This window comes from Pelobates fuscus, chromosome 1 (assembly GCF_036172605.1).
Source record: "Pelobates fuscus isolate aPelFus1 chromosome 1, aPelFus1.pri, whole genome shotgun sequence".
Lineage (NCBI taxonomy): Eukaryota > Metazoa > Chordata > Amphibia > Anura > Pelobatidae > Pelobates > Pelobates fuscus.
In genome coordinates this window covers 208580337-208607969 of record NC_086317.1, presented here as the reverse complement: position 1 = coordinate 208607969, position 27633 = coordinate 208580337, and the positions used below count along the sequence as shown (strand labels likewise).

Here is a 27633-nt window from a genome sequence, read left to right as displayed (position 1 = left end):
ACATGTGAATGTTCCCCTCATTCGGTAGATTCTATCTACTGAACGCCAGTTTGATTCGTGGAGGGGAATGTATTCATCCAGGACTTCCATGGGGACCGGGCGTTCGCATGGTTGCCATGCCGAAATTAGTTCCAGGCAATCCCTGCATAAGTCCCGCTGACCGCGTTCGTGAGTTCTAAGATGGCTGCCATCCTTTGTTCTCGCCACGTGTTCGTATGTCGAATGGCGGCCACCTAGTAGCAGTTAAGTTGCGGTTTCTCTGTGTTCTAATGCTGATTGCTACCCAGGGTGTGTGGTCTCTGTTCGGTAAACGAATACATTTCTTTTATACATATTGAACCGAACGGATACAGGCATTACTGAGGGCCCACAGGCAAGTACATGGAAAATCCTTCACAATGGCCCCCCTTTTTCTCCCTGCTCCGGCAACTCGGTTGGACCTTTCCTGGTCCAATAGGGTTGACGGGACTTTCCAAAGTTTCTAATCTGTTGCCAAGTCCGTTTGGCGCGACAGTCCATCGGCATTCCTGTTTTGCTTGCCTGGGCGATAATGAATAGTAAAGTCATAGGGCTGTAACGCCAGGCTCCAGCGCAGCAAACGGGCGTTATCCCCTGAGACCCGGTTGAGCCAAACTAGGGGATTGTGATCCGTGATGAGGGTGAAGGCCCGGCCATAGAGATAGGGTGTGAGCTTTTTGAGTGCCCATACCAAGGCCAAACACTCCTTTTCAATAGTGGCATAACTGACCTTCCTTGGCAACAGCTTCCGACTCAGGTATACCACTGGTTTCAGGGTCAGCCCGGCCCCCTTATCCTATCTAATACTACCCCTACGTGTTCTAGGTGTGCTTCCCACGTATCGCTATGGATGGCGATTTCATCCAGGTAGGCGCATGCGTAGTCCTGGAGACCTCCCAGTAATTGGTCCACCATCCCGAATGGCATAACCCGGAATTGGTATAGGCCGAACGGGGTGATGAAGGCAGACTTGGGTATGGCATCTTCTGCTAGGGGGATCTGCCAATATCCCTTACATAGGTCAATTGTGGTCAGATACTTCCCTGCAGAGATACGGTCGAATAGTTCGTCCATCCGTGGCATTGGATAGGCGTCAGAAACTGTCTTGTCGTTGAGTCGCCGGTAATCCACGCAGAAGCGGGTTGTCCCGTCATTCTTTGGTACTAGGACTACCGGTGAGGCCCAAGGACTTTCTGAGTGTTCTATTACCCCTAGCCGAAGCATCTCATCGATTTCCTTCCACATCCCTTCTCGGGCTGCTTCCAGGATACGGTAAGGGGGCTGCCTCAGGGGTGCTTGCCCTGGAGTCTCCACCTTGTGGACGGCTAGGAGTGTGTACCCAGGCTCCTGAGAGAATGTGGCCTGTTTGGTTTCTAGTTAGCGGACAGCTTGAACCCTCTCTTGTGGTCCCAGTTGTTCGCCTAGCTGGACTTTCTCTATCTGGGTCCTCCCTTCGTTGCTGCCCAATAGGTCGGGAAGAGGTAGGGTCTCTGTGTCTTCCCCTGCTGGTGCACAGATAGTGGTCACTTCCTCTGCCCGTTCCTGATAGGCCTTAAGCATGTTGATGTGAAAGGTTCGTTTCACATCCTCATCCTCGCAGCTATGGTGTATGTGGTGTCGCATATCTGCCCTATAACTTTATAGGGGCCCTGTCAGGCGGCCTGGAGCTTGTCTGTTCAGACCGGTCATAGCACCATGACTTTTTGGCCGATCTGAAAGCTCCGGTGCCTAGCCTGTCGGTCATACCATACCTTCTGACGCTGCTGGGCCGCCTGGAGGTTTCCCTGCACCGCCTGGGCTAGTTCCTCCATGCGGTCCCGCAGCTCCAGCACATAAGGTACGACCGGGGTCCCCTCGATCTCTGTCTGCCCCTCCCAGTGGTCCTTGATAAGATCTAAAGGCCCCCTCACCCGCCTCCCATATAGGAGCTCGAAGGGCGAGAATCCGGTTGATTCCTGCAGCATCTCTCGGTAGGCAAAGAGAAGGTGTGGCAGGAACCGCTCCCAATCCTTGTACGCCCCCGTGAACGACTTCAACATTGCTTTAGCGTCCCGTTGAAGCATTCACACAGGCCATTAGTTTGGGGGTGGTATGGGGAACTAGTCATGGATTTAACTCCACAGACTTTCCATATCTGCTGGGTTACCTCGGCCGTGAACTGTGTACCTTGGTCGGACAGTACTTCCTTGGGAAAGCCCACTCGGGAGAATATCCTGACTAGGGCATCTGCCACCGTCTCAGCCTGTATGTTAGAAAAGGGCCACCGCTTCGGGGTAACGGGTGGCGTAATCTACCACTGTGAGGATATAGCGTTTGCCGGAACGGCTAGGTTGGGCCAAGGGTCCTATGATGTCCACGGCTACCCTCGTGAACGGTTCTTCAATTATGGGCATGGAGACCAGTTTAGCCTTTGGGTGGTCTCCCTTCTTACCTATGCGCTGACATATCTCGCACGTCTGGCAATACGCCCGGACGTCATCGGATACCCCAGGCCAGAAAAGGTTCTGGGTTACCCGATATCCTGTCCTGCGTATTCCCAAGTGTCCTGCCAGAGGAACGTTGTGCCCAATCCTCAATAACTCCCGCCGGTATTTCCGTAGAACTACCAGCTGGCGTTTTTGTTTAGGCCCAGGTGCGTTAACCCGTGTCTCGGTGAGTCTGTACAAGCGGCCTTTTTCCCAGATAAACTGTTCCTTCTCTAACCCCCCCCCATTTCCCTCCTGGCCTTCTCTCGATACTTTCTGAGGGAAGGGTCTCCGGTCACCTCCCGCCCAAAGTCTTCTGGGGTGTCCCAGGGAAAGGGTTGACCAGTTGGCAATGATGTTTCCGATTGTCCGTGACGGTGGATTGCACCATGAGGGCCTCGTAAAGAGTGCCCAATGGTTCTTCCTGACCCAGCTCCTTGGGATCCCAAGTTGAATCTACACAATGGGCTGCTGCTGGTGGCTGCTGGTACCCAGGTCGAGACCAATTTGACCTGGTGTGGTTGTCCATGGGGCAATTCTGTCGGATGTGACCCAGTTGTTGGCATCGGAAGCAACGTAGCTCACTGACATCCTGTCGTGGGTAACGAGGGTTAGAAGTCCCTGGTCGGTTAGGGGGTTGGTATCGGGCTGCTGCTGGGTGTGATGGTACTGAAGGTTTTGGAGGCTGTACCCGTGGCGCGACTGGGTTAGTTTTGCGAGTATCCGCATACTCATCCGCCAACTTGGCGGCCTCTGGTAGAGACAGGGGCCTGCGGTCTCTCACCCAATCTTTGACATCCGCCTGGATATGGTTGTAAAACTGTTCCAGGAGTATCAGTTGCAAAATTTCCTCTGCGGTAGTGGCCTGGCTACTGTTAATCCAGTTCGAGGCCGACAGGGATAACTGGCATGCCCATTCCACGTAGGAATCTTTAGCGGTTTTGCGTGAGTCCCTGAACTTTTGTCGGTAGGACTCTGGGGTTACTGCATAACGGGCCAGGAGCGCTTCTTTAACCCTGGCGTAGCTATGGATCTCCTGTTCTGGTACAGCCCGGAAAGCATCAGAGGCTTTGCCTGACAGCTTTCCTGACAATATTGAAACCCATTCTTCCTTAGCTATCCGGTGTAGGTGACATTGTCGCTCAAAATCCGCTAAATAGTTATCAATCTCACAGTCTTTTTCGTCAAAAGCGCCGAACGGAATTTTCTTTGTATCTGCTGTGTTGTACTCACTGTTTGGGGAGTGGGCTGCTGCCTGCTGGACCGCTGCCAGCTTTAATTGCAGCTCTGCGTCTCTTTTTTGTTTAGCCTCCTCTGCTAAAAGGGTCATTACTTTTAGAATAACGTCAGCCGTTGGGTTCGGACCGAACCATGCTAGTTTCTCCCTCATTTCTTCGTTGGCTGGGGATTCCTCCTCCTGAATCACTGGTGTCTCCATCTCTTGTACAGCTGGCATTGCTGCAACCAAGTTCTCTTGCTCTAGCTCCATTAACTCTGCTATAATGACCCGTTTGGTTTTGTTGCTAGCAATCCTTCCATGAGCTTCCAGTAGCTCTTTCAGTGTATTTCTTTTAAGCAGGGTGTACCAGCCTTCCATTCACTGTTCCCAGTGTCTGCTTGGAATCCTAGTGTACGGAAGTAGAAGGGAAAATCCCGCCGCTGCCAACCAGTTGTGACGGTACAATCCGTTACTCCGTCAAGTAATCCCTTCTTCCCATAAAAGAAAATCACCCAATACTCCACGAGTAGAAATATCCCTGGAATCGCCGAATAATCCACACATGAGCCAAAGCTTAATGCTGGAACGAGACTGATTTACTGGCACACAGAACTCACAATTTATGCAACATAAAACTCCTCCTCTGGGCCAGGCTAGATAATTGAGTTTTAACAATACACACAGCTCAATTATCTGCTGGCCAGAACATTTACAGTTTTTTTTTTTTTCAATTTGACAATTTTTATTATTTTCTTAGCATATTGCTTAAGTATTTCAGGGGTACAGAAGAAAAAAAGGGGAGGGACACAAATTCTTGAGTGCTTACATTCGTAACATAATTCCATGAACACGTAAACAAGTTATACATTGCATTATACAGTGCATTATACGTATACAATATCCACAACCTGGAAGGCAGGGGGGATGGTTGCCGATCACAGAAGGTTCTCTACCCTCTGAGACTTCCCTTGGAAGGATGCCCGTACCTACCCGGAGGTGCCTCGTACGAATGTGTTTCGTACCTCCGTGGTGAATGGGAAGGGGGGGGGGGGGTTAATGGGGATGTGTAGGGGAGGGGTCGGGGTGTAACTTATATACAAGTGGGTATATATCAAAACTGCACTACATTATTATCAGCACGATGTTACGAGTGCTACAGGTACCGTCTATATTTCCAGTCCACCGTGTGACACGGTGACTGTGGGTGGAAGGAGAAGGAACAATTTTGACCTCAGCCCATAGGTCCTTTGGTCCCGCTAAGCATGTTTCAACACTTGGTATCTTTGTATCCTTTTACATCACTTTATATCACCCATCTCCCGGTGTTCCCATCCACTCTGATGTTCACTCTTCCCCATCTATCGTACATCCCGTCTTTTTCCAGTAGCTATCCCATATGCAGCGCGCCTCCGCTGTTGCCCCCGTTATCCCCATTTGACGATAGGCCATTGATTCATAATCCCAGTTTGTCTGGATTTGCCTAAGTAGTGCAGATTTCGTGGGGGTCGTTTGTGTTTTCCATGTTCTAGCTATGAGGAGGCAGGCGGCCACTATTGTATGAAATAATAGTTTTGTGTGTACCCTGGTAAGACCTTCTGGCCATATGTACAGGAGGCAGATTTCTGGTGTTAGTCTCATAGATGCAGGCAATAGGTGCTTAATGATTTCGCTCACCATGGCCCAATAGGGTTGGATACGTGGGCAGGACCACCATATGTGAAGTAGGGAGCCCCTGTCTGCCTCGCATCTCCAACAGCGAGAGGAGGTGCCCGGGTATACGTGTGCCAGTCTCGTTGGTACTAAGTACCAGCGGTACTGTAGTTTCCGTACCTGTTCGAAGTGTGTGATACAGGAGGTGTTACCCTTATGGACCGTGAAAGCCTGAGCCCATTGGTCCTCGGTGAAGGTGCATCCTAAATCTGCGTGCCATGCGTGTTTGAAATTGTCTACCGTAAGTTTTTTACTTTCCAGCAGTGTTGCGTACACTAAGCTAAACATTTTTTTGTGTGGTGCCCCCTTGAAGCACCAGGCGTCGAATCTGGACATTGTTGGCGCCTGGAGGCTGGCTGTGGTCGTTTGCAAAAGAGATTTAAGCTGTAAATACGGGAAGATTGCTCTATTTGGTAAATTGAACTGCTCCTGTAGGTCTGGGAATTGTTTTAGAGACGTTCCGTTATAGAGGTGGTATACATGTGTGCATCCCGCTTTCTCCCATATGTTGTGATCAAATGTCTGGTTTCTCAAATGGATGCTATACATCGTTGTGGCTAGCGAAGTGGTCAGAGGGCCGCTTAGTTGGACTTGATGTGTATCCCATGTATTTAATAACAACTTGGTCTGTTCTAAGATGTATGGTGTATCAGGCCGTAGCCTTTTCGGTACCCAGAATAGGTGGTGTAGCCCCACTTTGCCCGCCCAATAGGATTCTATAGCTACCCATTGGGGTATTGAATCCGTCCTATGTGTGGTTGCGACTGTGGAGAGGAGTGCGGCCTTGTAGTATAAATTTATGTCAGGGAGATTCATTCCCCCTTGTTGTATTGGTTTCTTGAGTACTTGGAGTGCCACTCTGGGTTTTTTGTTTGCCCAAACGAAACGTGTAACTTGTTTCTGTAGAGCTAGTGTATATTGTGTGGGGATGGGAATCTGTAGTGTACGAAACAGATATTGCAATTTGGGGAGTAGTGACATTTTGAATGCCGCTATGCGCCCGTGCCAGGAGTGGAAGTCACTTTCCCACTGGTGAAGTATTTGTATTAGTTCACTGGACAGCTTTTCATAATTATACTTAAACATTAAGTGTGTCGACCTAGCCACCTTAATACCTAGAAAGGTTAGGTAATCATCCCTCCAGTCAAAGTTGAAGGAGTTTTTCAGGGTACGCAAGAGTTGACCCGGTAGATCAATGCCCAACGCCTGCGTTTTCGTTAAGTTAAGTTTATAGTAAGATACTTTATTATAATCCTGTATACACTTTAACAAGTTTGGTAAAGAAATTTGTGGTTGCGTCAACGTTAGAAGTATGTCGTCCGCAAAGAGGTTTAGGGTATATTCCTTGTCGCCTACTTGTACTCCATTAATGGATGGGTGTGCCCTTATGACCGCCGCCAAGGGTTCCAGCGCCATCACATACAACAGCGGCGAGAGGGGGCACCCCTGCCGTGTCCCATTAGTTATCCTGATTTTGTCAGATACAAACCCCGAGTTTAGGACTTGGGCCACTGGTGCTGAATATAAGGCCCTGACCGCCGAGATGAAGCCCCCCGGGAGCCCGAACCTTCTCAGGGTCGCCTGCCGGTCAAAGGCCTTCTCCGCATCTAAGGACAGCAATACTCCCCCCCCGGATCTCGCTGCCCTGAGGCTGTACATGAGGCTAAGGACTTTCCTTGTATTGTCTGCTCCCTGTCGGCCTCTCACAAACCCCACCTGGTCGTCATGTATAATATGGGGGAGCATGTGTCCCAGTCTCAGTGCAAATAGTTTAGCGAGGAGTTTGACGTCCGTATTGAGGAGCGAAATTGGTCTGAAGTTCTGTGGGCATGTCGGTTGTTTACCTGGTTTGGGGAGAGTGATAATATGGGCAACCTGCATCTCTCCAGGTAGTGTCCCCGTGTGTACCGCTTCATTGAACACTGCCGCTAAGTGTGGCGCTAGAACCTCCCCAAATTTGTGATAGTAGGAATTTGCGAAGCCGTCTGGGCCCGGGGCTTTAGCTTTCGGTAGGGTTTTAATTGTGTCTCTAACCTCCTCTGCGGTGATTGGTCTCGCCAATGTGTCTTGTTGTGCAACCGTCAGGGTGCGGAGCTCTACGCTATCTAAATAAGCAGCAATCTCTGTATCCAGTGGCTTGTGTGTTGTCGGATCGTGTTTGAGATTATAGAGGCCTGAGTAGTATTGTGCAAACTCATTGCTAATGTCTATGGGGGTTAGAACCTTCCCTCCTGCACTGGTGCTTAAGTACGCTATTTTTTGTGCCTGTTGTTGTTTTTTTAACCTCGACGCCAGTAGTTTCCCTGCTCTATTCCCCTGAGAGTATTGTGTTGCCTTCATTCTTTTCAAATTGTATCCCACTTTGTCAAGCGCATTTTGGCGCAGGTCGTGTCGTATTTGGGATATTTGATTTTTCCTCTGTGTTGTCGGGTTAATCTGGTTTTGGGCCGTCAGGGAGTATAGCTCTTTTTGCCACCCTAGCACTTTAGCATGTGTTTTGCGTTTTATATGTGATGCTTGTTTTATGAGTATTCCCCTTGCTACCGCTTTATGAGCTTGCCATATTGTGTGATGTGACAGCGAGGGGCTTGCGTTTTCCCTAAAATAGGTTTTAAGAGAGTCGTTCAATGAGGTTGAGAAGGTGGTATCGGTAAGGAGGGTCTCGTTTAGGCGCCAGGGGCTTTTATGCTTAAAATCGTATTTGTCTTTTAGAGTTAATTCCACGGGGGCATGGTCTGACCATACTATCTGTCCCACCTTGCTGTCTATTATCTGCTCCAAGTCCGCCCCCCCCACCAGAAACCCATCTATTCTGGAGTAAGTATTATGGACTGACGAATGATAGGTGTATTCTCTGTCTTCGGCGTGTGTTACTCGCCATGCATCGTAATAGTGGTGCAGGGTCAATAGTTTCATCATGGCTGCACATTGTCGTTTTAGTGGCCTATATCTAGGGCTGTGCTGGGATAGTGTAGTGTCGAGAGTTGGGTTCAGAACGTGGTTTAAGTCCCCACAGATAATCGTCATTCCTTGCTGTATATTCGTTACCCTGCCTATTATTTTATGGAGAAAGTTTCTCTGATTGGTGTTGGGGGCGTATATATTGGCTATCGTGTATAAAACATGGTTTATGCGGCCTACTATAATGGCATATCTGCCGTCTGTGTCTATGTCTTCCATAATTAGATCAAAGGCTACTTTTCTGCTTATGTAGGTGGATACTCCTCTAGATTTGGTAGCCGCTGTGGAATGGAACTGGTGTGGATATAAGGAGGTCAGGGGACGTGGGTGTGTTGTTCCCCTAAAGTGCGTCTCTTGTAAACACACTATGTCTGCGTCCTGTGCCCTGATGTCCCTCTCCAGGAGATGCCTTTGCACTGGGAGGTTGAGTCCCCTCACGTTATGACTATACAACTTTAGGGTGTCATATAAGGGAAGTGTCTGTATATTGCAAATGGAAGTAGTTCTAAACGAGGGCTCTGCCTTCCCCAGCCATGTCGAGCCAGGCAGATCCCCTCCTGCATTCTCCTTTGGGCACCTGTCTTGCAGCCCATTCCGGAGTCCAGCTCCAGGTTTGGGAGTGCAGCATATCTGTTATCATATAAGACAACTAAAATGGTTGGGCCACCCACTAGGCCCGTGCGAGGGTTGGTGAGGGATAGGTAAGGTGACATAACAGTGAAAAAACAAATGACATAACAATTAACAACACAACTTTGCCATACAATTACAAGTGAGAACAATATTGCCAAATTATTGGCTAGGTTCCCGTAGGGGGAACCTTGGGGGTCGGAGCTAAAAGCTTCGATCCTGGTTGATGGTGCTACCGCGAGGCTGGCCCTCGCTGACTCAATGACATTGTTATAGACCCTATACATACTTGTCTATTCAATACATTTACCCGCAAGCTAACTAGTCTCCGCAAACATGGGGAATTTCTCGTGAGGCCATGTGGGCGGTGTGCCTGGGGGTTTAACCTTCCCCACGCTGGATAAAGTTGGCACTTTCTACTACTGCCATTGGGGTCGATTGGCGTTGGACGGCATCGTGCCCCCACCCGGGTGGTATCTGGACCTTTGTCAGTGATTCCCATCTACCGCCCCCCTCACCCCCATGTTTCCAAATTTGCATGTCACACGGTTTGCTAGGCTAATCCAAAGCCTCCATTAAGGTAGTTAACACTAAACACAATCAATACTCATAAACTATGTATAAAGCGGTGTCATCTGATACTTGCGGACTTGGGAAAGTTCTTGGCATTATGGTGTTATTTATTTCCTCGCTTTCATCCATGTTGAAGGCAAGCGGTTGTCCTGAGTCTGTTTTGCTTGAGAGGCAGGCAGGTCAATACCCCAGTCTTTTAGGATTTGTAGGCCGTTTTCCGGGCTTATGATAGCTGTGAGACTCCCGTTGCGGTGAACCAGCAGCTTGGTCGGGTATCCCCACCTGTATGCGATGCTATTCGATCTGAGAACTTCCGTGATCATGCTGAAGGATTTTCTCGTCTTGAGTGTCATGGCGGAGATGTCTGCGAAAATCTTGATTTTCTGATAGTCTAAAGGCAAGTCCGTGCGTGTGCGGCTGGCCTTGAGGACCGCTTCCTTGGCGTGAAAATAATGCATTTTGAGCACTACATCCCTTGGGATGTCTGCAGGCAAGTATTGTGGTTTTGCGACTCTGTGAATACGGTCCATCAGCAGGACGTCTTGCGGGAGGTCCGGTACTAAGAGGCGGAACAGCCCAGTTGCAAAGGCCTGTAGATCTTGCGGGCCTACTTGTTCCGGTATATTCCTCAGCCTTAAATTGCTTCGTCTTGCGCGATCTTCCATATCGGCAAGTTTCGCCTCGTATTGATTTAATCTGTCCCATGCTTCCTCCAATCTGTCAGTTAGGCGGTTGTGTGCCTCTGTTTGTGCTTCCACGATGTTTTCCAGTTCCGAGGTACGGGACCCCCGTTTTTGAATGTCTGTGCGGATGTTTGTGAATGATCTCTGCAGTGTGCCTTGCAGCTTAGCTTCCATGCTGTCGAACATAGCCTGCAGGCTTTCTGCTGTCAGCACGGGGCCTGCAGTCTCCACATGTATTCCGTGCTCGTTATCCGACTCGGCGCCATCTTGCGAGTCTTCCGGTATCAGGGCCCCTTTCGGTTGCCCCTGTTTGTTGCCGAAAAAATTCAGTTTGTCTTGCTTGTCTGATCCCCTTTTGCTTCTGTGATGAGACATGGTATAAGAGTTCCCCGATTTTGTAATTTTCCGTCGATTTGGGTCTTTCTAAGTTATATGAGGGCCTAAATAGCCGCGGAGCTAGCAAACCATGCGACTGCTCGCGTTCAGATCCAGGCCACGCCCCCCCATAACATTTACAGTTTTTAACAATTTCAGAAAAGTACTTTTTATACAACATACAAACATAATTTCAACATCCCTGGGAACATCCATTCGGTAGTTTCTGTGTCGCATCGTGTGGAAGTTTGACCGGTTTGCCATGTGGAGGTATCCGATCTAGAGTTCCATAGAATCAGTAGCAAGAGCCGGTCTCCGTTCGCATCTAACTACACGAAAACCACCGTTTGTATGGTGCAGCTGGTTACATGTGAATGTTCCCCTCATTCGGTAGATTCTATCTACTGAACGCCAGTTTGATTCGTGGAGCGGAACGTATTCATCCAGGACTTCCATGGGGACCGGGCGTTTGCATGGTTGCCGTGCCGAAATTAGTTCCAGGCAATCCCTGCATAAGTCCCGCTGACCGCGTTCGTGAGTTCTAAGATGGCCGCCATCCTTTGTTCTCGCCACGTGTTCGTATGTCGAATGGCGGCCACCTAGTAGCAGTTAAGTTGCGGTTTCTCTGTGTTCTAATGCTGATTGCTACCCAGGGTGTGTGGTCTCTGTTCGGTAAACGAATACATTTCTTTTATACATATTGAACTGAACGGATACAGGCATTAAAACAGCAGGGAGAGGGTTTAACTGAGGGCCCACAGGCAAGTACATGGAAAATCCTTCACATGTATTTTCTAAGAAAATACAGTGTTTACATTGAAAGCTAGGAACACCTCCAGTTGCAGTCACTCAGAGTGAACCAGAGGGACTTCGGAGTTGATGGAGGCATAATATGCCTCCATCCACTCAGATCTGCTGTGCACGAGCATCCTGTGATTCAGTATCTCCTCCCACTGCATGCAGACACTGAACTTTCCTCATAGAGATTCATTGATCCAATTCATCTCTATGAGGAGATGCTAATTGGCCAGGGCTGGGTTTGAATCATGCTGGCTCTGCCCTTGATCTGCCTCTTTGTCAGTCTTAGCCAATCCTATGGGGAAGCACTGTGATTGGATCAGGCTATCACATGTCAGCAGATTGCTTGTTTTTCCTAACAGCATGCAGATTTACAGCTTCTGGCTTGAATACAGTAAGATTTTTACTATATTTATGGAGACATGAGGGGCCCAGGGGGGCTAGATGGTCGTGTTAACACTATAGGGTCAGGAATACATGTAGTTGCGCTGGTGACTATAGTGTCCCTTTAAATAACACATCTGGTAAGAGGGGAAAAAATCACTTCATCATTTGGTGCAGTTTTGCATATTAGGACCCCAGTCGTGTAAACCATCCATAGGTTTCGTGTACTGTTAGCAAACCTCTTCTTTCAAACTCCTATTCCATTCTCCCCAGCTCAGTTTCTCACATTTCTCTCCTTATACCCCAGGTTTTCCCCTTTCTATTTAACTCTCTCTTTTTTTTCTCCAGCTTTTTTTTTTTTTTTTCAGCATTTTATTTATTATTCTGACATTTCTTTTTTTTCACTTGAGACCTGCATCATAACTCTTCATGTGCAACCAGAAAAAAGAGTGTGTGTTGGAGGCAGAGTGTAGTAGTTACTGTCAATTTGATGCAGAAAGGAGCACTGAACGTGTTATTTTCTTTGGTTTCTTAGCTTCAACACTCCTCTAACATGACATCACACATATGCAAACATGAAGACATTTTTACACTAATTTATAGTAGTTTATTTTCCATAATTTCTGTTTCTGTATATTTGTGGTGTTGTACAGAAGATGATGTTGGACCTGTCAGATACAAAGGTTGATTTCTACATAAAATTTTATTATTAATGCCTCACAAATACATATTTGGTAAATATGTATAATCTTAATTATACACTGGCTATAAATATTTTAGGGTGTGTATGTATATAATTAATAGACATGTGCAATTCGTTTCGGTCCGAATCTGAATTTGGACGAATTTCGGACAAGTCGGACATTCGGGTACTTCCGAATGTCCGAATTGCCGAGGTCCCGAAGTTCTGAAATTACCGAATATCCGAAGTGTCGAAGTGCTGAAGTTCCGAAGTACCAAAGCACATAGGTCCCCCCCTTATTAGTATTTAGGGCCCCCACCCGCCACTGAGGGGTGGGGGCCAGGGGGGAGGACACTAGGTCCCCCCCTTATCCTTGTTTAGGGCCCCCACCCACTGCTCAGGGGTGGGGGCCAGGGGGAGGACATTACGTCCCCCTTATTACTATTTAGGGCCCCCACACGCCGCTCAGGGGTGGGAGCCAGGGGGGAGGACGACCTTAGGGCCCCCACCCGCCGCTCGGGGGGGGGGCACTTTTTTTTTTAAACAGTGAGCAGTCACAGGCTGCTCACTGTTTACTAGATATGCCCCTACTCGCGGTATAGCGAGTAGGGGCAAAATGTACTAATACTAAGTAATTTTTACTTAGTGTTAGTAAATTTGGCTGAAAGACCAATTTAGGTATTTCAGCCTTTTGGTAGATAACTCCCTAATACCGTGGGAATTAGGGAGTTATCTACCAAGCGGCTGCAAGAGAAGACCCCAGTTGCGAAAGTCCCGAAATTTTGAAGTTCCGAAATTCCAATGTGTCGAAGTGCCGAAGTTCCGAAGTTGCCGAATTTCCGAAGTCTTGAAGTGCCGAATTGTGAAAATCCCGATTTTCGGAATGCCGAACCGAACCGAAAATTTTCCCCATGCACATGCCTAATAATTAAAAGTCCTGAGAAGTGAGTGTTCCCTTTTAAAAGCACATAACTGAAACACATTATCATCAATTGCTCTCTTCTAGTGACATCTAGTGGTGCAGCTTATTAGTGAACGTTATACTAAAATTAGCCTACATGTGATGCTATTTCTATGGCATATAATTCATAGAATTTTATCCTGAGCCAGGGCCGGACTGGGAATTAAAAGCAGCCCTGGAAAAAAATTATTTACCAGCCCCATAAAGCGTCGCGCCAGCATAGTGTGGAGATACAGAGTTAGAAAAGATAACTTAAAATAAAAAATTATTACTCCAACTTGAAAAAAGCACATATAGGCTTAATAAAAATGAGTGCAGATTTATTTTAAGCAGGCGTGCCTTTGCATATAACCAATGTTTCAGTCCAACTACCATGACATATTAAGGAACGCTTGGTAATGGGACTGAAATGGTGAATGTATGTAGGGCACAACTGTAACAAATTAAGTTATCGTGTTTATTTTGAGGTCCTGTGGGTGCACTCTTCACTTTAAATATGTTATTGTGCTGGAGTATGCACCTAGCAACAATACTGGGCCACTATCTGCTTATTACATATGGTACATATCCATGACATTTCTTTGTGTATTATGCATATATAAATGTACATTAATATATGTGTAAATATAATATATATATATATATATATATATAATAAATACACAAGATCCAGCGCACTCTCCTATCTACTAAACAGCAACTTCAATGTCGACAGACTTTATTAAGCCTGCCACAACGTCAATGTACCCCATCTTTGGCAGGTCCTACTCTCACAGTCTAATGTCTGCTCTTATGAGATTAACCACTTAACCATTAACCACACGTTGTGGCAGGCTTATGCAATGTATGATCATATAATGTAACTAAATCCCCATTTTTTTGCCTAGATTAGGTGTTTTTTAAAAAACTTTTACAGACTAATAAAGTCTGTCGACATTGAAGTTGCTGTTTAGTAGATAGGAGAGTGCGCTGGATCTTGTGTATTTATTGTATAATATGGCCCCCAGCAGCACCCCATTTAAGCATGTTTAGGTGAGTGCAACCATCCCCCCATGTTTCCTATATATATTTGGGAGTCTAGCCAACTCCTTGGTTCTGCACCCCTCCCTGTTACAGGTGCCTCATCTCAGGTCCCTATTTAGCCTTGTACTGCAGAGAGCCTCAGATGGAATTTTTTCCCAAGTAAGTGGTTAATCTCATAAGAGCAGACATTAGACTGTGAGAGTAGGACCTGCCAAAGATGGGGTACATTGACGTTGTGGCAGGCTTATGCAATGTATGATCATATAATGTAACTAAATCCCCATTTTTTTGCCTAGATTAGGTGTTTTTTAAAAAACTTTTACAGACTAATAAAGTCTGTCGACATTGAAGTTGCTGTTTAGTAGATAGGAGAGTGCGCTGGATCTTGTGTATTTATTGTATAATATGGCCCCCAGCAGCACCCCATTTAAGCATGTTTAGGTGAGTGCAACCATCCCCCCATGTTTCCTATATATATATATATATAAATAAATAATCAGTGGCGGATCCAGAGCCTGATCTCAGGAGGGGCACCTATAGATTATTTAAAGAAATAATCCATGCACAATAACCACTACTGCTCTGTGTAGTGGTTATGGTGCCAGGAGTGCCAGGCCCTGCTCCCAGAGTAAGTAGTCAAACCGTTTAAGAACAGTTTGACAACTTATCTGGGGTCTGCAGTCGGGTATAGAAGCAGTGGTGCAATGTGTGAGGGGTGCAATGCGTGTGAAAGGTTCAGTGTGTGGGGCAATGTGTGTATGGGTGGCTGTGTGTGTAGGGCAATGTGTGTATGGGGGTCTGTGTGTGTGTATGGGGGGGCAGTGTGTGAATGTGTATGGTGTGTGTGTGTGGGCAGTGTATGTATGGGGCTAGAGTTCACTCTTACCACTGGGACCACCAGGAATCCCTGGTGGTTGCAGTGGTGAGAGTGAATTCTAGCCCGTAGCTCCAGGGCTAGAGTTCACTCTCACGAGAGCCAGAGCGTTGCCGCTGTAACCGCGGCAATGCTCTGTACTCGCGCAATTAGGACCCGGAGGAGCTGCAGGCTGAGCTCCCGGGTCCTCTCTTCCTCCCCTGCCGGCTGCCTGCATAGTGCCTGTGGAACGGGGAGGGAGATCTCTGATCTCCCCTCTGGTCCGTGAAGGCACATGGCGCTTGGACAGTGCCAGCCCTGCACTGGCCAGCAGGGGAGAGCCTCTGGGGGGGGGGCAATTGCCCGTTGCCCCCCCCCTGGATTCACCAGTGATATATACAGCCCCTCTGTGTGCCTTTTTGCCTCCCCCCAGTCCCTCTGTATGTTTCTTTCTCCCCCTCATTGCTCCTCTGTGTCCATGTCTCCCCTCTCCTTCCCAGTCTCTCTCTTCGCTCTCTGCCTCTTTCTCCCCCTCCCCTTGTGTGTCTCTCTCCTTTCTCCCTCTGTTTCTCCCTCCAGTACGTTATGGCGGTTCCCCTGAGAAGTGTCGTGGCTTTTTGAACCAGATCAGCATCCATTTCGAATTACAACCCCGCTCCTATCCTACAGATAGAGCGAAGGTTGGATTTATTGTTACGTTACTCATTGAGAAAGCTCTGAGATGGGCCAATCCTTTATGGGAGAATGATAACCCGTTAGTCTATAATTATAATGCCTTTGTAGCTGCTTTTAGAAGAACTTTTGACCCCCCTGGTAGAAAGGTCAATGCAGCTAGATTACTGTTGCGCCTTAGACAGGAAAATCGAACACTTGTGGATTATGCATTAGAGTTCAGGTCCTTGGCGGCAGAAGTTAAGTGGAACGAACAGGCTTATATAGATGTATTTTTGAATGGGTTATCAGATGTAATCCTTGACGAGGTCGCTACTAGAGAGCTCCCTGAGAATTTGGAGGATTTAATTTCTTTTATCTCTCGCATTGATGAACGCTTAAGAGAGAGGCAGAACACTCGAGATAGGACCCGTAGACCCTCCTTTAAACTAGCTCCTGCATTTCAAAATTCTGAGATCGAAACCTTACGTTTTCCAGAGCCTATGCAGATAGGTAATACTCACCTCACAGAGGAGGAGAGACAGTACAGGAGAAGGGAGGGTTTATGTATGTACTGTGGAGTCAGAGGTCACTTACGCCTAAATTGTCCTAATCGTTCGGGAAACGCTCGCACCTAAGTTTCTCTAGAGGACAGGCCTTGGGTGTATCTATTTTGTCCTCTATTCACAATTATAAAGATCACAGGCTTCTTGTAACGGATCACCTGGCACCCCGACCGGGCACCTCCGTTAATGGATGCTCCTAGTGCTTCCTGAAGACTCCAAGCACTCTGGCAGACACCATAATCACCGAATCCGAGAAACCTTTAAATTCTCCCAAGCGTATGAATGCTGTAGACCATTGAATAGGAACCATACGAATAGGCTTACACTCCTAGCAGTCAACTGGAATAGCATACAATAAATCCTTCCCCCAATAATGAGACGACACTTCACTTTGAGGGTAAAACAGGAACTCTGGACTGGCTCATCCAGCCTGGCTTTTATTTCCAACTCACACATACAGGCCACACCCAGGGGGAGGCATAAAAGAACCAATGACATAGATGTTACCTCCCACACATCCCCTCCCCTTAGTGTGACACATAATCCCATTATGCATACAGTGTAAAATATACTTTTACACAACTTTCATAACTTTAAAACCATACATCACATTCACATAAAAATACATATCCACAATCAATCCATTCAGGGGAACAACATATTAAAAAATGGCATGAATCCGACCAGGGGTTCAAAAGTTACTAAAATTATCTTTTGTTCCTTTCTGGCTGGCAGAAAAACATCCCCACAATGCACCCTGGTTTCCTCCCTTCTGCCCTGGAGTTAATTGGAGAAGTAATCCAATTACCCAGGACTAAAGGCAGACTCCATTAACCACATGGTTGCAAAACGACATAAAACACTTTAAAATACATAAAGTCACATTTACACATAACACACAGACATTTCACCTATCCCCAGATAGCTGGGATCTGCACGCACAAAACTACCGAATAGCGCGCAGATCCTACTCACACAGTACAATTGCCATGGAGCTAAAGTCTTTCCCATAGTCTTTCATTATATGAATAGGCTCCATGGTATGGCTATCTGGGGTATCACATTCCCATAAAGTCTGGTCCATAGTCCAAAGGCAAGAGGCGGGCAATCAGCCCCCTCCAAGGACACGTGGCGAGGTCGGTTTCGCCACACTTCTGTTACCCGTTTCTTTGACTTGGGAGAAGGGAGTATTAAAAACCATGGCTTTGATCGATTCTGGAGCTGCTGAGAGCTTTATCGACCAAGTTTTTGTTACCAAGCATGCTATCCCATCCCAGTTAAGGGAGACACCCCTGGCCGTTGAGGCCATAGATGGTAGACCTTTACTTGAGCCTGTTATTTTCCGTGAGACCATACCTGTTAATTTAACTGTTGGTATCTTACATGAGGAAGACCTATCTCTATTGATTATTTCCTCTCCCTCTATTCCCATAGTCCTGGGGTACTCCTGGTTAAAGAGACATAACCCTATCATTGATTGGGAGTTAGGGGAGATAGTCTCATGGGGTCAGAATTGTCAAGAGAAATGTTTGCGGAGGGTCTCGCCTCTTTGCCTAGCTAACACGTCGGCTAATTCCTCCAACCCTACAGAGACACAAATACCGCCTCAGTACCTGGATTTAAAGGCAGTATTTGATAAAAAGAGAGCCAATACCTTACCTCCACACAGGTCCTTTGATTGCAAGATTAACCTACTCCCTGGTACCATGCCTCCCAGGGGTCATGTATACCCGTTATCTACTAAAGAGAACTCAGTTCTAGAGGAGTATATTCACCAGAATTTAGACAAGGGATTCATTAGGAGATCCTCCTCTCCTGCCGGGGCTGGATTTTTTTTTGTTAAAAAGAAGGATGGTACACTAAGACCTTGTATTGATTATCGAGGTTTGAACAAGATAACCATTAGGAATGCTTATCCCATCCCTTTGATTACCGAACTCTTTGATCGTTTAAAGGGTTCTAAAATTTTCACCAAGTTAGATCTCAGAGGGGCATATAACTTGGTGAGAATCCAGCAGGGACACGAGTGGATGACGGCGTTCAATACTCGATATGGTCACTATGAATATACAGTAATGCCTTTTGGGTTATGTAATGCACCGGCTGTATTCCAGGATCTGATAAATGAGGTTCTTAGGGAATTTCAGCATGATTGTGTTATTGTATACCTGGATGATATACTCATACATTCTAGAGAGATTGAGACTCACCACAAACAAGTCAGAAGGGTTTTGCACAAACTTCTTCAACATGGCCTGTACTGCAAATTGGAGAAATGTAGCTTCGATCAATCCCAAGTAAACTTCCTTGGTTATGTGATCTCTGGGGAGGGATTTAAGATGGACCCGGATAAACTCCAGTCCATTCTAGATTGGCCTTTACCAAAGGGTCTCAAGGCCGTTCAGAGATTTATTGGATTCTCCAATTATTATAGGCGCTTTATTAAGGGATATTCTTCTATTATTGCGCCTATCACCAATATGACCAAACAGGGGGCTGATACTAAGAATTGGTCTACGGAAGCTCTCCTTGCTTTCAAAACTCTCAAGGAGCTTTTTGCTTCCGCTCCAATTTTAGTTCACCCTGATACTACGCTGCCTTTCCTACTTGAGGTAGACGCCTCAGAGACTGGTATAGGTGCTATCCTATCTCAAAGGTTAGGTGTGGATAAACCGTTACATCCATGTGGATTTTTTTCTAAAAAATTATCTGGTGCTGAGAGCAGATATGACATTGGTGACAGAGAACTACTAGCTGTTATCAAGGCTTTAAAAGAATGGAGACATTTATTGGAAGGGACATTACATCCTGTTACTATTTTAACGGACCACAAGAACTTGTCCTATATTGGAGAGGCCAAGCGATTGTCTTCCAGGCAAGCTCGTTGGTCGTTATTCCTCACCCATTTCAATTACGTTCTCACTTATAGGCCTGGTTCGAAGAATTCTAAAGCCGATGCCCTATCTCGCCAATATGAACCTTCTGCTTCATCTGAACCGGTTCTGTCCTCTATAGTACCTAAATGCAATATTATTGCTAACACAAGTCTCAAAATCCATTCTCCGTTGCTTGCCCAGATCATGAAGTCACAACATCTGGCACCTGGACAGACTCCTGAGGGAAGAAACTTTGTTCCTCCTGAACTCCAACTGGAGCTCTTACAGTGTTTCCACGAAAGTAAGGTGGCTGGTCATCCTGGCATTCGCAAGACATATTCCCTGATCTCCAAGGATTTCTGGTGGCCTTCCTTACGAAAGGATATTAAGGAGTTCATCGGAGCTTGTGAGATTTGTACCAAGACTAAACAGCCTCATACATCTCCATGTGGTCTATTACACCCCTTGGACATTCCAGAGAAACCATGGTCCTGTTTGGCCATGGACTTTATTGTGGATTTACCTGCTTCCAAGAGACAGACTGTTATTCTCACGGTGGTTGATAGATTCACTAAGATGGCTCATTTCGTGCCGTTACCTAAACTCCCGACTTCTCCTGAATTGGCGGAGATTTTCGCGAGAGAGGTTTTTCGCTTACATGGGATACCTTCTGAAATTGTTTCTGATAGAGGCTCTCAATTTGTCTCACGATTCTGGAGATCCTTCTGTTCTCAATTAGGCATCAAATTGAACTTTTCCTCTGCCTATCACCCTCAGTCTAACGGAGCTGCTGAACGTACCAATCAAAAGATTGAACAATATCTGCGCTGCTTTGTTTCCGAACACCAGGACGATTGGGTCGGTTTGATTCCTTGGGCGGAGTTCGCACACAATAATCTCGTTTGTGATTCTACTCGTTCTAGCCCCTTCTTCATGAACTATGGCTTTCATCCTTCCATTTTTCCTTCGGTCTCTTCTTCCCAAGGAGTACCGTCGGTTGATGATCATGTCGCCAATCTGAAGAAGTTGTGGGATCAGACTCGTCAAATTCTCCTAAATAATTCTATGTTGTTCAAAAAACACGCTGATAAGCACAGAAGGGCGGCTCCAGTTTTTGTCCCTGGGGATAGAGTATGGCTGAGTACTAAGAACATTCGTTTAAAAGTTCCCTCTATGAAATTTGCTCCTCGTTACATAGGTCCTTACAGGGTTCTGACTCGTATCAACCCGGTTGCGTATCGCCTAGCTCTGCCATCTGCCTTACGCATCCCCAACTCCTTTCATGTGTCTTTGCTGAAACCGCTAATTTGCAACAGATTTTCCTCTACGGTTTCCTCACCTCGTTCGGTTCAGGTGGAGGGTCAGGAGGAATACGAGGTCAACTCCATTATCGATTCCCGATTCTCCCGGGGGAAGCTACAATATCTGGTCAACTGGAAGGGATATGGTCCTGAGGAGAGGAGTTGGGTACCTCAAGAGGATGTTCATGCCCCTCGCCTCCGCAGGGCGTTTCACTCCCGCTTCCCATCTCGTCCCGGTTCCTTCCGCCCGGTGGGCGTATCTGAGGGGGGGGTACTGTCAGGGTACCTGAAGTCTCTACCTCTGAGAGAGGTAGAGACTTAGACGTTTATCCGTCTAGACGAGCCGTTTCCTCCGTTCCTCGCGGTCCATCCGGTCACTTAAACGCTGTCCGCGAGGGATCCGCTTCCTTTTCTAACATGACGCTCGGTACGTGACGTCATGACGCCAATCCCGAGCGACCTGTCACTCAATTGTCCGATATCTAATCAGGACTCGTCGGAGGCGTGTCTACTCTCCGGAGTCAGGATATTTAAGCTTGCTTCTCTCATCAGCTCATTGCCCTGTCGTGGTTCTAGCTTGTCTAGTCACTCAGTGCTCTTGTATTCTAGTATTCTCTTTGGTTCTGACCCGGCTTGTTGTACTACTCTGCTTATCTCTGTTATCCCTTTGACCCGGCTTGTCTCTCGCTTACCTGTCTTCTCGTTCCCTCGACCTCGGCTTGTCTCTGACCATTCTCTATTATTCTCTGTACGTTAGTCCGGCCATTCTAAGGTCCGGTATACGTACCTTTCTACTGTTTGTACTCTGCGTGTTGGATCCCTGTCCCGATCCTGACACCCCCATCCCCTCCACCCACCTGAGAGGAGTCAGGGCGGCCAGCCTTCCACGCTGCAGCCTCGCCGGTCCGGCGGCACTCCTAATGCTGAGGGCTGAAGGAGGAGGGAGCATGTCTCCCTCGCGGTTCCCACAATTCACAGCACGGATGCTCCCTCCTCCTTCAGCCCTCAGCATTAGGAGTGCCGCCGGACCGGCGAGGCTGCCATCCGGCCCGGCGGCATCAGCCTGGAACACTGCTGCCGGCCGGCCCCCTCTGAGTGTGCCACCAGACCGGCCACCCGGTGGCACATACCTGCGCAGCCAGGGCCGGCCTTAGGCCTTTGGGCGCCCTGTGCGAGAAATCTTCACAGCGCCCCCCCCTCCCCCACTCCTTCCCCCCTCCCCCACTCCTTCCCCCCTCCTTACTCCTTCCCACACACACAAACACACGCAGGCAGTCACACACAGACAGCCACACACAAACACACACACAGACATAAAATGTGACGGCAGATAAGAACAATTCGGCCCATCTAGTCTGCCCAGTCAGTCACACATAGGCAGTCACACACACACACACAGGCAGACAGCCACACACACACAAGCACACAGGCAGACAGCCACACACACACAAGCACACAGGCAGACAGCCACACACACACAAGCACACAGGCAGACAGCCACACACACACAAGCACACAGGAAGACAGCCACACACACACAGGCAGACAGCCACACACACACGCACACACACAGGCAGACAGTCACAGACAGTCACACACAGAGGCAGACAGTCACACACACACACACAGTCACACACACACACAGACAGGCAGACAGTCACACACACAGACAGTCACACACACACACACACACAGACAGTCACACACATACACACAGACAGTCACACACACACACAGTCTCACACACACACACACAGTCACACACACAGGCAGACAGTCACACACACACACAGACAGTCACACACACACAGTCACACACACACAGACACACAGTCACACACACAGACACACAGGCAGACAGTCAAACACACAGACACACAAACACACACACACACACAAGCAGACAATCACATAGTTACCTCTGTTCCTTGTGGAGGCAGACAGGCAGTGCAGCTCCTGGATTCTGGTTGTTGGGGGAAGCAGGGACTCCTTCCTGCTTCCCCTGCAGCAGTTAGACGGCATTTTAGCTCCGCCCCGCCGCACGCTAAGCCCCACCCCCGCCGCACGCTAAGCCCCACCCCCGCCGCACGCTAAGCCCCGCCGCACATTTTTTATTTTTTTTTATCCCGGTCATGTGTGAGCTGTGTGGCCACAGGGCGCCCCCTGCTCCATGGCGCCCTGTGCGGCCGCACAGCTCGCACACCCCTAAGGCCGGCCCTGTGCGCAGCCCCCAGATGCCACGGCCCACCGGGAAATTTCCCGGTATCCCGGTGGGCCAGTCCGGCCCTGATCCTGAGTATTACTTTTAATAGGTATGGACCTAGAATATTTAAACCTGTAACAAGTATGTGTTGTTTAAACATCCCAGGACAAAACAAAATTGAGGGTGGTGGAGTTGGAAAGCAAAAACATAATTTTGAATTTTTTATTTTTTGCTGTGCAGTGAGATACATCCATGCTAGACATGCCCCAACAGCGGTTGTCAAACAAATCCAAATACAAATTACAAAGCTTTTTGTGTTGGATAACATATAGGTAAATTATGCACAATTTTGGTATATAGTAATCAGGCTAGGTGAGTAAATATGTTGAGTAAACAATGAAAACTTGAACAGACTCAGTATATATGAGAAAGCGATGCTAATGTTAGCAGGTCAGCCCCCTTCCCCCCCGCCACCAGAAATTTTGGGGCCCTTAACTCAGCTCACGGTCTGGGCCCCCTGGGGCCCGCCTCCAATCCCGCCCACAGGGTCCGCCTTCAAATCCCGCCCACAGGAATACACACACACACAGACACAAAAACACACACTGATACAAAAGGACACAGATACACACACACACACACACATACACAAAGATACATACTAACAGACACACATACTGAAACAGACATACCCGCATATAGACATACGTACTGACACACACATTCTGAGACATACATACATATACAGACACACAGGCATACATAGTGACATATAGACACATACTAACATACATACAGACACACATGCATGAGGACATACACATACATACACCGACATACATACACACAGACATTCATTCATACTGGCATACATACATATATATATATACTTACATACAGACATACTGACAAACATACATTCATACAGACACTGACATCCATACACACATACATACACAGACATACATTTGTAATGGCATACATTCATACTGGCATACACGCAAATATACAGTCATACTGACAGACATACATACATACATTCATATATACTGACATCCATACACAAAGACATACGTTCATAATGACATGCAGACATACATTCATACTGACATACATGCATAGATACAGACATACATTCATAATGACATGCATACATAATGACAGGGGTCCTCAAACTTTTTAAACAAGGGGCCAGTTCACGGTCCCTCAGACACTGTTGGGGGCCGGACAATAAACAATATGAACAAATTTCTATGCACACTGCACACACACGCATAAGGACATAAATACTCACACACACACACATACTGACATACATACATATATAAACAGACAGACACAGACATATACATACATATTGAAATACATACACACAGACAGACATGCATACATACACATACTGACTTACACACATAGACATACATACTGGCATACATACACACAGACACACATACATTCTGACATACATACATACAGACATACTGACATACATACTGACATAGATACATACTAACATACACAAATACTGCTAATTTTTCTTACCTTTTTTTGCAGGTGGAAGGCTGTGGGTGATGGGAGTCGGCGTGGCTCCCGCGGCCTGGCTTTCTTACCTCCCGCGCGGTGCTGAGGGAGCTGGGCGGAAGTGACGGCCACTTCCTCCTAGCAGTGCTTTGCGGCTGAGGGGCCCGGTCGCGCTATTGCACGGCCGCAGTGCTGACCAGGTCCCTGAAGATATAGGGCCCATCTGGGCTACACGTGGGGCCCGGGCGGCTGGGCCTCCCAGGCCCGCCGGGCCCGTGACAACCGTTATGGTTGTCACCCCCTGATGGCGGCCCTGCCCCCCATGAATGAGTAGATAAATAAAAGGCATTAGAGGCAAGAGGGCAGCTATGAAAATTATAATCTAGATAGACAAATTCAACTAGACAACTTAAACAAATTGCTCTTCAGCTAGACAAGAGACTGGGTGACAATGAGAGACCAATTGAGGAGGTCCCCCAGCTATCTATGTATGAGTCCCACATTGTAAAACAAAAAAAAAAAGAAAATCAAAAACAATATCAAAAAGTTATTTCCCCTGCAACTTATTGTGGTAATGATTTCTGTGCCAGAGACAGTATCTTTTCCTCACCAAGGTCAGACAATGCCCCACTGGGGTAGTGCATAGCCCAGTTGCAGGAGTCTTAGTGTCGGGCCCAGCGGTCTGTGTGACTGGAGACGTTCAGTGGAGTGTTTAGTGCTGAGTGAGGCCCTCTGGATTTTCCTCAATGGCATTAGGATACAGCGTGGGTAGGGATGCAGGCACGTTAGGAACCTCATGTCTGGCCGCTGGTCACAGATGTAGTTGTCAGTTTCTTGCGTTGAGGTATAGCCGCGGATTTGTATGCAGGTATAAAAAGTCACTGTTTGCGGTGCCATTTTCATGCTCTCTTTGTTCGAGATGGTTGGCGTCTGTGATGGGAGAGTGTAGGCAGCATCCTGGGTGAGTACTCATCTGGATTGTGTGCATTATCCTGCCCCTTTCCAAGAGCCAGTTTCCTCCAGAAAGCAGTGGATATGTTATCCAGCTTTGCTAGAATATCAGACGTCTCCGCTGTGTCAGAAGGCCCAGTGGCGTTCGCCACCATTGCAGGGTTAGTAACCCTCACTTGGTATTACTGCCATGGGGCATGGCTTCCCTAGGTCCTGGATAACCCCCACCAGTCCATCTGGGGTGGAGGTGTGTTTAAGCCATTTGTGGCGGCAGGGGAGTGGCCGCCTCCCCCACGCCGACAATGCTTGTAGGCCGCAAATCTCGCTCTGGTGATTCCCGCTGGGCAAGCTGCTTATTTGGTATCGCCTCTCGCTTGGTGGTCCATTAGTGTCATATGTAGGCTGATTATGACAGTAGTCAGCAATATTTGTCCAAAAGAGCAGGAACAGCTCTATCTTGCGTCCGCTCAACTCCGCGGTCAGACTCCGTCCCCCGCAAAAACATTATCTACCACATATTAAAACCGAAATTAATGGACATTAAGGGAGACATCAAAAGGTTTACAGACTTCTTGAAGTAAGAACTATTGGACCTAGGCTCCAGGACAAACAAACAATCTGGAAGGCCTTATCCACGACACTATTGTGCATGGAAAAAAACATAGCCGATCAGCAGCAAGTACAGCTGTAAGAGGTTAGGATGCTTAAATTACAGCTTATTTATTTGGAGGACAGGTTTCACCAAAATAATCTTCTGAATAGAGGTATCTCAGAAGATGTTACATCAGTGGGCATGGTACAATGTGTCCAAAATTTATTAACGGCACACCTGCATGAATGTCTGGAAAATTGTCCTCTGCATCGTACCCAACAATTTGCCAAATCTCCTAAACAACCAAAAGATACTTTCTCATGATGTCATCACTAGGGCACATTTACATAATGTAAAAAACACCATCATTAAAAGAGTTAAGGCCCAGAGGAACTATCCGTAACAATTCTCCCAAAATTTTCAGATCTCTAACTCTTTACCATTCAACTGGGAAGAGAGATTTCAATTACACCTAATATACCCTACAAGTGGAGCTTACCTATCAGATTTGTAATATTTTGCAATGACATTAACTCTAATGTTAACACATCCTAAGATTAGGTTTCTCAAACAATAGGATTTTCTTGTTTAAATTCTTTATTTTTGAAGGGCAAAGATGAATGTACAAGTAGAAACTGACAGTAATGCTTTTCCAGCTATGTCATACATGACATGAGGAGAACAGTAACCTCACATGATCGTTTGGCCCTCTTTTGGGCGTCATCAGTGAGGTGTAGCTGTTACCCATCTAGGCACAATGAGCACAGGGGTCACATCTGGATCACCTTTTTTGCTTTAGGAGAGTCCTATGAAATTGCATTGCAACAAAAACAGAGAATATGGTAATATAGATGTAAATGCTTTAAGGTTTTGGAGCATCCCTTTAAGCAATTTGAACTCCTCCTAATGTTTAATTCTGCTCTAAAAATCATTTACACTAACCCATCTCATCCGTACAACATTTGGAATCAACAGTGGCTCTAGGCTAAGGTTGTTCCCTACCCCCCTGATTTCATGATATTGCTTTAGAACCCCTAGCTATCGCTATCAAAAGCAACCTGTACATTAATGGATATCCTTTTTCCTCTACCATGTTTGCTACCTCGCATTTCTGTAATGTAGAAAACACCATCATGAAGAGAGTTGTGGCCCCGGGGAACTTTCCGTAACAATGCTCCCAAAGTTTTTTTCAGATCTCACTCTTTACCATTCAAAAAGAGTTTTCAGTTTTCACCGCAGTGCTGTGAACTCCTAATTTACCCTACAAGTGGAGCTTTCCTGTCAAATTTGTAATGTCTCGCAATGACATTAACATTTTGTTTGAATCCTTTATTTTTGAAGTGCAAAGTGCAAAGATAAAGACATAGTAACAAAAATAGAAACTGACAGTAATTCTTTTCAGGCTATGTCATACAGGAATGTCACTTTTTTTGTTTGTTTATAAAACATGCAGAATAAACAAAATAAACATCATATCTGAGAGCATGAAGGTTACAATATCAGATGCTTGGAATGACAATTAAATGCCAGGGACATAGTGAGAGAAAGTGCACAAGCATAATACACACTTGCAGGCTAATTTTATAAGTAATACTTGTGCCCACCAATGAGGCCCTGCTATAGTCTAGTAGTGGTCT

The 27633-nt window shown here is 46.9% G+C and overlaps 1 protein-coding gene across 1 annotated transcript in view; it reads left to right on the top strand.

Moving 5' to 3' along the window:
- Window positions 1-27633, top strand: part of SMPDL3B (sphingomyelin phosphodiesterase acid like 3B) — a 61324-nt gene that overhangs the window by 19954 nt on the left and 13737 nt on the right. The window lies entirely within an intron of this gene.